This window comes from Anser brachyrhynchus, assembly GCF_964034855.1.
Source record: "Anser brachyrhynchus genome assembly, contig: SCAFFOLD_426, whole genome shotgun sequence".
NCBI lineage: Eukaryota > Metazoa > Chordata > Aves > Anseriformes > Anatidae > Anser > Anser brachyrhynchus.
In genome coordinates, this window is record NW_027663605.1 from 53,454 (window position 1) to 69,896 (window position 16,443).

Below are 16,443 nucleotides of genomic sequence, written 5' to 3' on the forward strand. Positions count from 1 at the left end.
CCCGGGCGGCGCCGCGCCAAAATGTGCCCGGGCGGCGCCGCGCCAAAATGTGCCCGGGCGGCGCCGCGCCAAAATGTGCCCGGGCGGCGCCGCGCCAAAATGTGCCCGGGCGGCGCCGCGCCAAAATGTGCCCGGGCGGCGCCGCGCCAAAATGTGCCCGGGCGGCGCCGCGCCAAAATGTGCCCGGGCGGCGCCGCGCCAAAATGTGCCCGGGCGGCGCCGCGCCAAAATGTGCCCGGGCGGCGCCGCGCCAAAATGTGCCCGGGCGGCGCCGCGCCAAAATGTGCCCGGGCGGCGCCGCGCCAAAATGTGCCCGGGCGGCGCCGCGCCAAAATGTGCCCGGGCGGCGCCGCGCCAAAATGTGCCCGGGCGGCGCCGCGCCAAAATGTGCCCGGGCGGCGCCGCGCCAAAATGTGCCCGGGCGGCGCCGCGCCAAAATGTGCCCGGGCGGCGCCGCGCCAAAATGTGCCCGGGCGGCGCCGCGCCAAAATGTGCCCGGGCGGCGCCGCGCCAAAATGTGCCCGGGCGGCGCCGCGCCAAAATGTGCCCGGGCGGCGCCGCGCCAAAATGTGCCCGGGCGGCGCCGCGCCAAAATGTGCCCGGGCGGCGCCGCGCCAAAATGTGCCCGGGCGGCGCCGCGCCAAAATGTGCCCGGGCGGCGCCGCGCCAAAATGTGCCCGGGCGGCGCCGCGCCAAAATGTGCCCGGGCGGCGCCGCGCCAAAATGTGCCCGGGCGGCGCCGCGCCAAAATGTGCCCGGGCGGCGCCGCGCCAAAATGTGCCCGGGCGGCGCCGCGCCAAAATGTGCCCGGGCGGCGCCGCGCCAAAATGTGCCCGGGCGGCGCCGCGCCAAAATGTGCCCGGGCGGCGCCGCGCCAAAATGTGCCCGGGCGGCGCCGCGCCAAAATGTGCCCGGGCGGCGCCGCGCCAAAATGTGCCCGGGCGGCGCCGCGCCAAAATGTGCCCGGGCGGCGCCGCGCCAAAATGTGCCCGGGCGGCGCCGCGCCAAAATGTGCCCGGGCGGCGCCGCGCCAAAATGTGCCCGGGCGGCGCCGCGCCAAAATGTGCCCGGGCGGCGCCGCGCCAAAATGTGCCCGGGCGGCGCCGCGCCAAAATGTGCCCGGGCGGCGCCGCGCCAAAATGTGCCCGGGCGGCGCCGCGCCAAAATGTGCCCGGGCGGCGCCGCGCCAAAATGTGCCCGGGCGGCGCCGCGCCAAAATGTGCCCGGGCGGCGCCGCGCCAAAATGTGCCCGGGCGGCGCCGCGCCAAAATGTGCCCGGGCGGCGCCGCGCCAAAATGTGCCCGGGCGGCGCCGCGCCAAAATGTGCCCGGGCGGCGCCGCGCCAAAATGTGCCCGGGCGGCGCCGCGCCAAAATGTGCCCGGGCGGCGCCGCGCCAAAATGTGCCCGGGCGGCGCCGATCACAGACCTACTCTTTACAGATGAAAAAGGTAACTCTGATACAACCCTGCTCAGTCTCTTGGTAATACTGCGCCTACGTGGTCAAGCCTCTTGCAGTGTGTAATCAAGCTCTTTTTAGTCCTCTGGAGAGTTACACAAGTGCCTTCATACGTCTAGAGATTCAAATATGACCCAAAACCACAAGTGGATCCCACCACCCGAAAAACAAGTGAGCCAGCAACCTCTGCTAAATATCCCTCTAGTAAGTGATTTCCAAGCACTTAAAATCTAGAAATCCATGGACTCCAACCTGCCCAAAGAACCCTGCAACTGACTGAAGGAAAAACAAAGCACTTACCCCAAAGAGCAGCCCAGGCACAATGAACTCTCTAATGGCATACCTGGGGCTCATATACCATTTGGCCCCGCCCAGCACCCAAACCCAATCACCTGGGAAAGGGGAGGTGGTAAAGCACAAGAAAGTAAAAAGAGCACAAGCAGCACAGCAGCTGTGGGGTTTTTTTTTGGTGTTTTTTTTTTAGTTTTGTATTTTGTTTGTTTGTTTTTTGTTTTTCTTTTTTTTTTCTTTAATCTGGTTTAGCTCAATAGCATGCAGACTACAGACAAGAGAACTGGGGTGATTCTAGAAGCAACAATCCCCATGCTTTTGCTGCAGCTTTGAATATTGAAAGGACAATATGACCAAGCAAGTAACTGAAATTTTTTCACCTAGAATTAGCTCAAACCTTTATTTATATAGAAAGAAAAATCTGGGAGCATAACAGATTACATGCAAAAAAAAAAATCAATTCCATGTAATAACATCACTCGCAGGAAAAATCACGTACTTGAGTAGGCTATCTGAAAACCAAAAGGCTATGCTGATGGGTCAAAACACACTACAGGACAATGGAGCCTGGCCCTCTGCTGCACCAACTTAAAACTCATCCCTACACTCACCAAGGTGCAACCCCAGCCCAAACACAGACACACCATTTCAGCCTCAACACAGTTTTGGAAACTGCTGGAAAGCAGGCTTCAACCTCAGCAAGGCGTGCTCAGGCTACACGGGATGGGGCTTCAGGCACCGCTTCACCTACTGAAGAAGACCACCATCAGGAGCTGCCACGCCAGACGACCTTTTTCCTCTGAAACACCTTTCTCAGGAACCAAACAGCATTCCAGTGACCTGCTTCGCTCCTATTCTAAAGACTATCACAGCCCACCTTGCCTGTGGCACCTGATAAGCACAAGAGAAAACAACCACAGCAATAAAAGCCACTGCACCCTCAGGACAGTTACTCTCATCCCCTCCTTTACCTCAGCCGCTTACCTACCCCACACGGCAGATGCTTCCACCCGTTCTCTGAAGCTACCTACAGCACCTCTAAAAGAGAAACTGGAATTTACTCTATCTGATGTAGTAAAATAAGTGCAGCGACAACCGCACCCCAAAAATAACACCTACCTCTGTTCATCACTCACCAGAGTCACTCCAGAGGTAGCTCGGGTCGTGACGTCCTGTACTGCACACTGCGTTTCAGCCTGAACAAAGGAAAACACAGTCAGAAGACAAACATTCAGCTGACAGCATTAGCACCCATCCCTCAACAACAGAAGTCACCCCATATTTAATGTTTTCATTTCAAAACAGCAGTCCACTTGCCTCTGTACCTGCAAGTTAGATCCAAGCTCGAAAGGAACGGCCACCATCACCCATGCCACCTGGGAACACAGAAGGACAAAATGACCGCTGTGCTTGCAAGCCACCACCTGCCACATTGCTCCTCTGTCCCAAACAGCCTCACCTCAGACCCTCAGAGGGAAACACCTGAATGTCTTCCCTTTGCTTCAGATCAGGGATCACCAGGCTGATAGAATTCTCACCTTCCCTCATTGTTCTGTGACACGGGCATTTCCCTGTCCAAGACTGCATGAAGCCCCTGCAGAGACGAGAGAAAAGCACACCCTGAGGCACCTCACAGCCACAGCGTACCTGCTGCAATACCTCTCTCTTCCCAGATCCTTTACTTCAGCTGCTCACCAGCTCGAACTGAGATTCTTCGCTCACAGCACCGCGGCAAACTCTGCCCGGGCCACACAACACACACGGCACAAGCTACATTGTTTAATGTTATAAGCGAGACCACGCAATTTTCTGGTCTATCGAAGATAATTTATTTATTAAGTAAGCAGGTACAAGCAAAACAGCGCTGGGCGGCTGGGGAGTCTCCGCTCCATCACAGCACGCAACTTTCCCTTTTCAGTGTCGCCGTTTTATAGCATCCAAGTTCGGCTTGTCAGGACTTGTTGAATCTTCTGAAGCTGTGCAGTTCGTTCTGTTTCTTTCAATGATCATGCGTTGTGCTCGTGTTCAAGGGTAGTAAAGCAGCAAACAGTATTTCACAGAGTCTTTGTTTTACCAAGGACGTTTATCCAACACCCCCTCCCCACTATCTACTTGCTTAGTCTTCCCCCTCAACAAGGTCGTAAATTGCAAAACCTTGTCTTCTCAGCAGATTCTCTGAATTCTTTTATAAGACAATGAACAAACACCTGCTAATTTATCACAATCCCTCCTTTTTCTTTTTCTAACATATTTTGTTCATTGATGAATTTTTGAAGCACTTGTTTGCTCAATATTAAAGTTGCTGCGTCATCCTCCTCCTGTTCAAGAGATTCATATTTCGCACACACAAGCATAAGTTGAGCTGCCTCTAATCGGTTTTTTACAATTGTGATTATTTGATTGAATATACGTGGTCCAAAAGTTAGTGTAAATATGAGCAGCAACAAAGGTCCTGCTATAGCTGATAGCAGTGTAGTGAGCCAAGGTGAGTAATTAAACCAGGATTCGTACCAGTTTCGGTGGGCTTCATTCTCCCTTTTTCGTTTTTCTAGCCCTTCTCTCAATTTAGTCATTGTATCCCTCACCACTCCAGTATGATCAGCATATACACAACACTCCTCTCGTAGGGCTGCACACAATGCTCCTTATTGTAGAAAAATCAGATCTAATCCCCTACGATTTTGTAGTACTACTTCAGATAAGGATCGCACAGATTTCTCTAAAGCTTATATAGATTGCTCGATACGGGCCAAATCCTCATCTACAGCAATGCGTAACGAGGTAAATTCTTGGCTTTGTTTTACCAGAGAGGTAATTCCAGTTCCGGCTCCTGCAGCCCCCAGAATCATCAGAGTGGCTAAAGTAAGAGCCGTAATAGGCTCTCTCTTCCTTAAGTGGTTTTTTGCCATAGCATGTTGGATGTACATATACTCCTCAGAATGGTAAAGAATCCTTGGGATAATTACTACCTGTACACAGAAATCATGAGACGAGTTGAACAATTTCAAAGATAACATGGAGTCACCCCCAGAGACGAACATACCCATCTGGTGTTATCTGCTGGTATTAACCATTTTTCTTTGTCTAATTGTGTAACATTTTCTGTAATATTGCATAGATGGAACTTCTCACCAGGGACCGTGCCTACGCATCTGCCATTCCCAGTTACTTCCGTTAACGTTATTGCTACATCCCTTCCCCAATTGCATTGAGGGGGATCGGTTTCGTTTGAACGGGTGGTCTCTCCCAGATCCCCAATGGCGTCGTAATATGGGGGCCTTATATCAAGACATAACCAGCAAGGTCTAGGCACGTCTGGATTTGTTTGATTCAACAACTGATAACTAGCATTCACGATTCTCCATATGTTATTCCCGGTCACCCCTTCATTTCTAATCCCATACTCCGGGTTTACTGATTTATTAGCAACCTCCAGTGGTTTAGGGCTATTAGGAGTGTCCTGGTTCCAGTTAGGACAGAGTTAATTTTTCCTCATAGTAGCTGGTAGGGTGCTATGTTTTGGATTAGGATGAGAAGAGCGCTGATAACATGCTGATGTTTTAATTGTTGCAGAGCAGTGTTTACACCAGGCCAAGGACTTTTCAGCTTCTCGCTCTGTCCTGCCAGCGAGCAGGCTAGGGGTGCAGCAGGAGCTGGGAGGGGACAGACCCTGGACAGCTGACCCAAACTGGCCAAAGGGGTATTCCATACCATCTGACGTCATGCTAAACAATATATAGGGGTGGCTGGCCGGGGTGGGGGGCCGGCTGCTCGGGGATAGGCTGGGCATCGGTCAGCGGGTGGTGAGCAATTGCATTGTGCATCACTTGTTTCTTACACATTATTATTATTAATACTATTATCATTATCACTATTATTACTATTGTTATTATTATATTCCTGTCTTAATAAACTGTCTTTATCTCAACTCACCGGCTTCACTTTCCCGTTTCTCTCCCCCATCCCAGAGAGGGAGGGGGGAGGGTGAGCGAACGGCTGTGTGGTGTTTAGCTGCCAGCCGGGTTAAACCACAACAAGGAGTTAGCATTCTAAAAGCTTGTGTAGGCTGAATCCTCAAAACACTCCCCGACAGTTTCTGATTTCGTCCCACCCGTTGGGGACTCTTCGTCTCTTCCTTCTTTATATAGATGATGCCTCCCCTATCAGTCCCCCAGCAGTAGTTATCTGCTGAACAACATGGTGATCTTCCCATCTAATCAGGCTCCATTTAAAAGGTTTGTGAGGGTGCGCAGACCCAGGAACAGTGTAAACAATCGTACCCATTACTATGTATCGCAAAAAAAAAAAATGGCTAGGGCCCATTTTCCAGAGTTCTTTACCTGGCCACGTAATTCCCCACCGTTTCACTCTCTGCCTCGCTTGTCGGTTCGGTTGCAGCGAACTACAAGGTGCAGGTTCTTCTCGGCAGCAGCAGTGTTCTTCAGGGGAGTTTTTCAGGTAACCGCGACCTTTTTCTGATCAAACAGGGTCCCCTCTCCTCCTTTTTACGATACATAGACAGTTAGACCATACTTATCGAGTTCGTTTCAACGTGAGCTTTAAGTCATCAGGGCCTGCGACCACTTCCCATTCGCTTTTCTGGATCGGTCCTTTCACGCCACTGGCATGCGTTCACCCCTTCTCAGCCGTCCGGATAGCCGTCTCTGTGATAAGTAAAACAACATAGGGGCCTCCCCACCGTGGTGTTAAAGACATTTCTTTCCATGTCTTAATTAGAACCCTATCTCCAGGTGGTATCCTATGGATTGCTATATCTAGCCACCAAGCCTTTCGCTTGCAACTCCCTCCGTCGGTTCATAAGCTGTATTAAATAAGGTTTTAATTGGATATCCTGTACCTGGGGATCAGATGGCATCTCTAAATCATAAGGCATACCATACAGCCTTTCAAAAGGTGAGATTCTGACATCGGCTTGGGGCTATGTCCGGATATTCAATAGTGCAAGCGGTAAACATTTCACCCAGGAGGTCTTAGTCTCTATCATAAGCTTTGTTAGTTGCTTTTTAATTTCACCATTCATTCGTTCTACCTTTCCCGAACTCTGAGGATGCCAGGGAGTGTGATATTCCCATTTAATTCCCAGAGCCTTCATCGTGTCTCGGGATACCTTTGACACAAAGTGTGGGCCTCGATCAGAGTCAATTGCTTCTATTACCCCGTATCTGGGTATGATGCTTTCTAATAATATCTTTACCATGGTTTGAGCTGTGGCCCTTGCCGTAGGGAATGCTTCAACAAAGTTTGTGAGGTGGCCTACAATAACTAATAAGTATCTATATCGCCCCGTTTTCGGAAGTTCAGTAAAATCTAATTGAATCTTTGCAAAAGGTCGATGTGCCAATTCTCGTCCTCCTCCCGGGACCCTTTTTCTCATGTGTTGAGCATTTACCCTCCAACAAGTTACACAATCATTTACGATCCTCTTTGCTATATTATAAATCCCTATACACATATAATATGTGGCAAATTGATCCACCAACACCTGAGTACCCCAGTGCGTCTGTTCATGAAATCTCCGTAGCACCCTCATAGCTACTGATTTTGGTAACACTTCCCGTCCATCAGGCAGTACCCATTTCCCTTTATCGTTTGTTTTTTTTTTTTTGGAACCCCCATTTGTGTCATCTTGTCTTCTTCTGTAATAGTGAAACAGAGTAAGGGGAGGGGAATGGGTCCATTCGACCACAGGGAGTTAGTCGGCCTGCACTTGTAGCAGTTTTTATAAGGCGGGCTTTCTTCCTCAGAACAATTGCATTCAATCCCATCAACTCCCCATTCACTCCACAATCATAACATGGAAATTCCTTTAAGTCTTTCCCACAGTATTAAGTATTATATTAAGCACTATTATATATTATGTTATTAATTATTATATTAATTATTATATATTAACTATTAAGTATAAGTATTATTTCCCACAGTCTGGGCAATCTTCCTTCGTTCTTATAATTCTTCTACTCATTAATGCTGCCCTTTTTGCCTCCTGATCTGCTCGATTATTACCCCTAACCTGAGGGGTGAGGCCTTTTTGATGCCCTTTTATATGTACTACGGCAATTTCTTTGGGCTCTCTGATAGCTTGTAAAACCTGGGTAATCAATTCCTGATGTATTAAACCCTTTCCTTGTGAATTGATGAGCCCCCTTTCTTCCCATATTTTACACAAATGTATGTACTACCCCATAAGCATATTTTGAATCTGTATATATTGTACCGCTTTTATTTTTCAGCAATTTTAGGGCCCGCAATATGGCATATAGCTCGCAAGTTTGGGTGTACCAGCTAGGACTCAAAGGTCCAGATTCCACTATCTCAAAAGTTTTCCCATTTACTAACGGGAAGGTTTACTACCTTCCCTGGGGCACCTGATAAGCAGAAGAGAAAGCAACCACAGCAATAAAAGCCACTGCACCCTCAGGACAGTTACTCTCATCCCCTCCTTTACCTCAGCCGCTTACCTACCCCACACGGCAGATGCTTCCACCCGTTCTCTGAAGCTACCTAGAGCACCTCTAAAAGAGAAAACTGGAATTTACTCTATTTGATGTAGTAAAGTAAGTGCAGCGACAACCACACCCCAAAAATAACACCTACCTCTGTTCATCACTCACCAGAGTCACTCCAGAGGCAGCTCGGGTCGTGACGTCCTGTACTGCACACTGCGTTTCAGCCTGAACAAAGGAAAACACAATCAGAAGACAAACATTCAGCTGACAGCATTAGCACCCATCCCTCAACAACAGAAGTGACCCCATATTTAATGTTTTCGTTTCAAAACAACAGTCCACTTGCCTCTGTACCTGCAAGTTAGATCCAAGCTCGAAAGGAACGGCCACCATCACCCATGCCACCTGGGAACACAGAAGGACAAAATGACCACTGTGCTTGCAAGCCTCCACCTGCCACATTGCTCCTCTGTCCCAAACAGCCTCACCTCAGACCCTCAGAGGGAAACACCTGAATGTCTTCCCTTTGCTTCAGATCAGGGATCACCAGGCTGATAGAACTCTCACCTTCCCTCACTGCTCCGTGACACGGGGATTTCCCTGTCCAAGACTGCATGAAGCCCCTGCAGAGACAAGAGAAAAGCACACCCTGAGGCACCTCACAGCCACAGCGTACCTGCTGCAATACCTCTCTCTTCCCAGCTCCTTTACTTCAGCTGCTCACCAGCTCGAACTGAGATTCTTCGCTCACAGCGCCGCGGCAAACTCTGCCCGGGCCACGCAACACACACTGCACAAGCTACGTTGTTTAAGACACACGAGCTGGAACATTCCTGCCCAACAACCAGTGGCATCGCACAGGAAGGATGCCGCACGCTCCTAGAAACCAAACCTACCAGTCCTGAACAGCTCCCCTGCCAGACAATTCCCCACCTCCTCCTGCCAACCATGCTCAGCACACACACTATTTGGCCTTAAAAAAAAAAAGTAATAACATACACACACAAAAAAAACTACTGAGCTCCACAAATGCCAAAAAGCCATGCACACACAGCAGCCCCAGCAGGGGTATTCACAGACTTACCCTTTACAGATGAAAAAGGTAACTCTGATACGACCCTGCTCAGTCTCTTGGTAATACTGCGCCTACGTGGTCAAGCCTCTTGCAGTGTGTAATCAAGCTCTTTTTAGTCCTCTGGAGAGTTACACAAGTGTGTAGAGATTCAAATATAACCCAAAACCACAAGTGGATCCCACCATCCCAAAAACAAGTGAGCCAGCAACCTCTGCTAAATATCCCTCTAGTAAGTGATTTCCAAGCACTTAAAATCTAGAAATCCATGGACTCCAACCTGCCCAAAGAACCCTGCAACTGACTGAAGGAAAAACAAAGCACTTACCCCAAAGAGCAGCCCAGGCACAATGAACTCTCCAGTGGCATACCTGGGGCTCATATACCATTTGGCCCCGCCTAGCACCCAAACCCAATCACCTGGGAAAGGGGAGGGGCAAAGCACAAGAAAGTAGAAAGAGCACAAGCAGCACAGCAGCTGTGGGGGTTTTTTTGGTGTTTTTTTTAGTTTTGTATTTTGTTTGTTTGTTTTTTGTTTTTCTTTTTTTTTTCTTTAATCTGGTTTAGCTCAATAGCATGCAGACTGCAGACAAGAGAACTGGGGTGATTCTAGAAGCAACAATCCCCATGCTTTTGCTGCAGCTTTGAATATTGAAAGGACAATATGACCAAGCAAGTAACTGAAATTTTTTCTGCTGGAATTAGTTCAAACCTTTATTTATATACAAAGAAAAATCTGGGAGCATAACAGATTACATGCCAAAAAAAATCAATTCCATGTAATAACATCACTCGCAGCATAAATCACGTACTTGAGTAGGCTATCTGAAAACCAAAAGGCTATGCTGATGGGTCAAAACACACTACAGGACAATGGAGCCTGGCCCTCTGCTGCACCAGCTTAAATCCTATCCTTACACTCACCAAGGTGCAACCCCAACCCAAACACAGACACACCATTTCAGGCTATACGGGATGGGGCTTCAGGCACCGCTTCACCTACTGAAGAAGACCACCATCAGGAGCTGCCACGCCAGACCACCTTTTTCCTCTGAAACACCTTTCTCAGGAACCAAACAGCATTCCAGTGACCTGCTTTGCTCCTTTTCCAAAGACTACCACAGTCCGCCTTGCCTCTGGCACCTGATAAGCAGAAGAGAAAGAAACCACAGCAGCACAAGCCACAGCACCCTCAGGACAGTTACTCTCATCCCCTCCTTTACCTCAGCTGCTTACCTACCCCACATGGCAGATGCTTCCACCCATTCTCTGAAGCCACCTAGAGCACCTCCAAAAGAGAAACTGGAATTTTACTCTAATTGATGTAGTACACTAACTGCAGTGATGGGCACGAAAATGTGCCCAGATGGCAGCAATCACAGACTTACCCTTTACAGATGAAAAAGGGGACCCTGCTCAGTCTCTTGGTAATACTACCGTGCTTATGCGGTCGAGGAACCGTACCCCACCATTTCTTAAAAACGAGTTAGCCGGCAACACCTCCTAAGCACGCCTCTATTACCTGAATTCCAAGCACTGAAAATCTAGAAGGCTGCAACGTCTAAAGACTCTACAGCCACACAAACCACAGGCAAAAGCTCCAAAACTATAACGAACTGTCCCTAACCCTGAAAAAGACTACCCCTTACAGGCCTACTGCTGCTCTTTTCAGACACATGCTTACACAGGGAGCTTCGATGATACTTATCTCCTAAACCCTGCTCCATCACTTTGCCACCAAGGTTGTAACTTTGATAATATTTGACGTATAATATTTGACATACAGGCAAAGACTCACAAGTAAGCCCCGCAATTCGGCAAAAATCATAAGGGACCCAGAACCACAAAGTAAACACACAAAGTAACACTGCCATCCTATCCGTAAACATGCTATAACAATTACTCACCTGAAGAAGAGCTGCATGCAATACAGGCACCTATTACTAGATTGGTTTACTCTAACAGATCCTACCAGTTGTTACCTCACAAAGATGGGCGTACCGGTCTCTACTTGGAAACGCATCAGTCCATAGACTCTTAACCACCTAAAGAAACCTCCAACTCACTGAAGGAAAAACAAAGCATCTACTCTAAAGTGCAGCCCAAGCAGAATGAGCTCTCTGATGGGATGCCTGTGACTCAATGACCACTAGGCCCTCCCTGGAACCCAAAGCCAATCACCTGGGAAAGGGGAGGGGCAAAACACAAGAAAGGAGAAAGAGGAGAAGCAGCAGCTGTGGTTTATTTTTTTTTTGCTTCAGCTTTGATTATTGAAAGCTTTTCTCCTCTACAACTCCTGTCTCAGGAACCAAACAGCATTCCAGTGACCTGCTTTGCTCCTATTCCAAAGACTATCACAGCCCACCTTGCCTGTGGCACCTGATAAGCAGAAGAGAAAGCAACCACAGCAGCAAAAGCCACTGCACCCTCAGGACAGTTACTCTCATCCCCTCCTTTACCTCAGCTGCTTACCTACCCCACATGGCAGATGCTTCCACCCGTTCTCTGAAGCCACCTAGAGCACCTCCAAAAGAGAAACTGGAATTTTACTCTATTTGATATAGTTAAAAAAACTGCAGTGACAACCACAACCCAAAAATAACAGCTACCTCTGTTCATCACTCACCAGCGTCACTCCAGAGGTAGCTCGGGTCGTGACGTCCTGTACTGCACACTGCGTTTCAGCCTGAACAAAGGAAAACACAGTCAGACCATGAACATTCAGCTGACAGCATTAGCACCCATCCCTCAACAACAGAAGTGACCCCATATTTAATGTTTTCGTTTCAAAACAGCAGTCCACTTGCCTCTGTACCTGCAAGTTAGACCCAAGCTCGAAAGGAACGGCCACCATCACCCATGCCACCTGGGAACACAGAAGGACAAAATGACCACTGTGCTTGCAAGCAACCACCTGCCACACTGCTCCTCTGTCCCAGCCAGCCTCACCTCAGACCCTCAGAGGGAAACACCTGAATGTCTTCCCTTTGCTTCAGATCAGGGATCACCAGGCTGATAGAACTCTCACCTTCCCTCATTGTTCTGTGACACGGGCATTTCCCTGTCCAAGACTGCATGAAGCCCCTGCAGAGACGAGAGAAAAGCACACCCTGAGGCACCTCACAGCCACAGCGTACCTGCTGCAATACCTCTCTCTTCCCAGATCCTTTGCTTCAGCTGCTCACCAGCTCGAACTGAGATTCTTCGCTCACAGCACCGCGGCAAACTCTGCCCAGGCCACACAACACACACTGCACAAGCTACGTTGTTTAAGACACACGAGCTGGAACATTCCTGCCCAACAATCAGCGGCATCGCACAGGAAGGATGCCGCACACTCCTAGAAACCAAACCTACCAGTCCTGAACAGCTCCCCTGCCAGACAATTCCCCACCTCCTCCTGCCAACCACGCTCAGCACACACACTATTTGGCTCTCAAAAGGAAAAAAAAAAGAACATACACACACAAAAAAAACAACTGAGCTCCACAAATGCCAAAAAGCCATGTACACACAGCAGCCCCAGCAGGGGTATTCACAGACTTACCCTTTACAGATGAAAAAGGTAACTCTGATACGACCCTGCTCAGTCTCTTGGTAATACTGCGCCTACGTGGTCAAGCCTCTTGTAGTGTGTAATCAAGCTCTTTTTAGTCCTCTGGAGAGTTATGCAAGTGCCTTCATATGTCTAGAGATTCAAATATAACCCAAAAACACAAGTGGATCCCACCATCCCAAAAACAAGTGAGCCAGCAACCTCTGCTAAATATCCCTCTAGTAAGTCATTTCCAAGCACTTAACATCTAGAAATCCATAGACTCCAACCTGCCCAAAGAACCCTGCAACTGACTGAAGGAAAGCAAAGCACTTGCCCCAAAGAGCAGCCCAGGCACAATGAACTCTCTAATGGCATACCTGGGGCTCATATACCATTTGGCCCCGCCCAGCACCCAAACCCAATCACCTGGGAAAGGGGAGGGGCAAAGCACAAGAAAGTAGAAAGAGAGCACAAGCAGCAGCAGCTATGTTTTTGTTTGTTTGTTTGTTTTTTCTGGCCTAGCTCAATAGCATGCAGACTGCAGACAAGAGAACTGGGGTGTTTCTAGAAGCAACAATCCCCATGCTTTTGCTGCAGCTTTGAATATTGAAAGGACAATATGACCAAGCAAGTAACTGAAGTTTTTTTCAACTGCAAGCAGCTCAAACCGTTGTTTTTATACAGGAAGAAAAATCTAGGAGCATAACAGATTACACACCAGAAAAAAAGATCAATTCCATGTAATAACATCACTCGCAGCATAAATCACGTACTTGAGTAGGCTATCTGAAAACCAAAAGGCTATGCTGATAGGTCAAAACACACTACAGGACAATGGAGCCTGGGCCTCTGCTGCACCAGCTTAAATCCTATCCCTACACTCACCAAGGTGCAACCCCAACCCAAACACAGACACACCATTTCAGGCTACACGGGATGGGGCTTCAGGCACCGCTTCACCTACTGAAGAAGACCACCATCGGGATCTGCCACGCCAGACCACCTTTTTCCTCTGAAACACCTTTCTCAGGAACCAAACAGCATTCCAGTGACCTGCTTTGCTCCTATTCTAAAGACTATCACAGCCCACCTTGCCTGTGGCACCTGATAAGCAGAAGAGAAAGCAACCACAGCAGCAAAAGCCACAGCACCCCTAGGACAGTTACTCTCAACCGCTCTTTTACTTCACCCACTCACCTAACCCCCGAGGCAGATGTTTCCATCTGCTCTCAAGCCACCTAGAGCACCTCTAAAAGGCAAAATGGATTTTTATTCTACTTTTTGTAATAACTTAACTGCAGTGACAACCGCACCCCAAAAATAACTGCTACCTCTGTTCATTGCTCACCTTGCCTGAGGTAGCTCAGGTCGCAACGTCCTGTATTGCGCACTGCATTTCAGCTTGAACAAAGGAAAACACGGTCAAAAGATAAACATTCAGCTGCCAGCATTACCACCCACCCTTCAACACCACAGGTGACCCTATATTTAATTTTATCATTTCAAAAGAGCAGTCCACTTGCCTCTGTACCTGGAAAGTAGATCCAAGCTCAAATGTGGCCACCTGCAAGGCCGGGGGGGGGGGCATTTGGCAGCCACCTGCAAGGTGGGGGGGCACCTGGCAGCTTTGCTCTAACAGACCCTACTAGTTACCTCAAAAAGATGGGCTTACCGGTCTCAATTTGAAATGCATCAGTCCATAGGCTCTGACCCACCTACAGAACCCTGCAACTGACTGAAGGAAAAACAAAGCCCCTACCGCCAAGGAGCAGCCCAGGCAGAATGCCTGCCCTAATCATGTGGAAAATGGGAGGGGCCGTGCATGAGAAGAGATAAAGAGAGCAGAAGGAACAGCAGCCCTGGTTTTGGTCTGGCTTAGGTCAACAGCGTGCAGAGTGCAGCACAGGCAATCAGCCTGTTTCTCCTGAAAGACTTACCTTAGCTTTGGTGAAGGAAACTGACCGGGCTGACAACCCTCTCACCTTTTTGCACCACTCCACAACATGGGGAATTCACCTCTCCACGGCTGCACGAGGGAACTGCAGAAACAAGACAAAGCACACCCTGAGGCACCTCATAACCACAGCCTACCTACCTACTGCAATACCTCTGCAATACTTATACCTCTCTTCCCAGCTGCTTTACCTCTGCTGCTCTCCATCTCCAAATCACATTCTTTTAACTGTCACACAGAGCGGTGGTCCTCCAGGTGCCATAGAGCAGCGCCATTATTTTTTTTCTTTTTAAATTTCAGAACAGCTTCCCTTCAAAACAGCTTTCCGCTTCCCTCTGGAAATGGACAGTAGGTCAAGCCAGTCACCGAGTTGCCAACGCAGAGCTTCACAGTTCCAGAAGGTGCTCTTTCATTCGACCGATTCCTCAGAAGTGTTACCTACCACTAGCAAAAGCAATAAACAGACTGCAAACAGGCACTGCCACATTTGACAAACTTCATGTTTTTAATTTTATCATTTCAAAACAGCAGTCCGCTTGCCTTTACATCTGAAAAGGCAGATCAAACCAATCACCAAGTTGCCGAACAAGAACTTGACAGTTCCAGAAAGTGCTGTTTCCTTTGACCGGCTCCTCCTAAGGTTTACCTACTGCTGGAAAAAAAGAAAAAAAGACTGTGCCAGCTGCCCTTAAGTACTCACCCAGAGCTTGAGTATTCGCCCAGAGACAGACCAGATGTCTTTCCCAAAAGAGTCAGGACAATGTATTATTGCACTGTTGGACCACCATGTTAGCTACCATCACTAATTGCCAGGCAGGACAGCTCCAGGCCAAACACACACGTAAAAAGGCACACTACAAACATCATGAACAAAACATGGGAAAAGAATTACTTTTCATGAATTACTTTTTCAAGAATTACTTTTACATGTCGTCTCAGGGAGGAAGTAACTACCCTGAGCAACGTGCCCTTACCCACTAGGAAGCTGAGCGGCAATGTGAAAAACTACATTTCCCGGCATGCCACGGAAACCAACATGGCCGGCAGGAAGCTCAAAACCCAAAGACCACAACTCCCGGCATGCTGCGGGGCACGAAGCCTGGCAGTTGCTACAGCGCATGCGCATCTCCTCCGTCTGCAGTACCTCCCTTTCGCCAGCAGGTGGGAGCAGAGAGCCACGCGTCACCGCAGCGCCTCTTCGCCTACAGCACCGCCCGCTGTTCGGCCACCAGGTGACACCAGGCGCCGCCGCGCCACCCTGCTCCATGCATGGGCAGAAACAGAACGGCAGGCACGGCTTCCCAGGCCGTCTGCTCGTTAAGGGAAGCGGCGGGAGCCGCGTGGAACACCACACAAGAACGGCAAGAAAAAGCATCCCGCTCCACGGGCACTGGGGAAGTAACTGCCCATCCTAAAAGGCCCCGTGCTGAGCCGCAACGTGAAACTACAGTTCGCAGCATGCTCTGGAAACCAATGTGGCCGATCAAAAGCCCGGAGCCCAAAGACCACAACTCCCGGCATGCTGTGGGGCAAGACGCTCCCAGCCACCTGACCCAGCTGACGCCCCGCCCCAGAGTCAAACCCATGCTTTCTGATCCGCCGCCTACTACCCCAGCCACGGATCGTGCAGGACCCAGCCGCCCCAACACCCTTCCCTCCCCTCT

General features: G+C 49.4%; 1 protein-coding gene and 1 long non-coding RNA gene across 2 annotated transcripts in view; both read right to left on the reverse strand.

Annotated features, from left to right (window-relative positions):
* The window catches only part of LOC308187174 (uncharacterized protein), a 51,179-nt gene extending 39,513 nt beyond the window's left edge, over positions 1-11,666 (reverse strand). The window contains exon 1 of the mRNA XM_080609343.1: positions 10,524-11,666. The gene's annotated coding sequence lies outside the window, so the exon portion shown is untranslated. The remainder of the gene's footprint in view (positions 1-10,523) is intronic.
* On the reverse strand, positions 5,415-8,576 carry LOC308187177. Its single transcript, XR_013944500.1, has 4 exons — positions 8,562-8,576; positions 8,381-8,440; positions 8,232-8,281; positions 5,415-6,412 (listed from the first exon to the last, which is right to left on the reverse strand). It is a non-coding gene; the product is annotated as an uncharacterized lncRNA (long non-coding RNA).
* Positions 11,667-16,443: the final 4,777 nt, after the last annotated feature.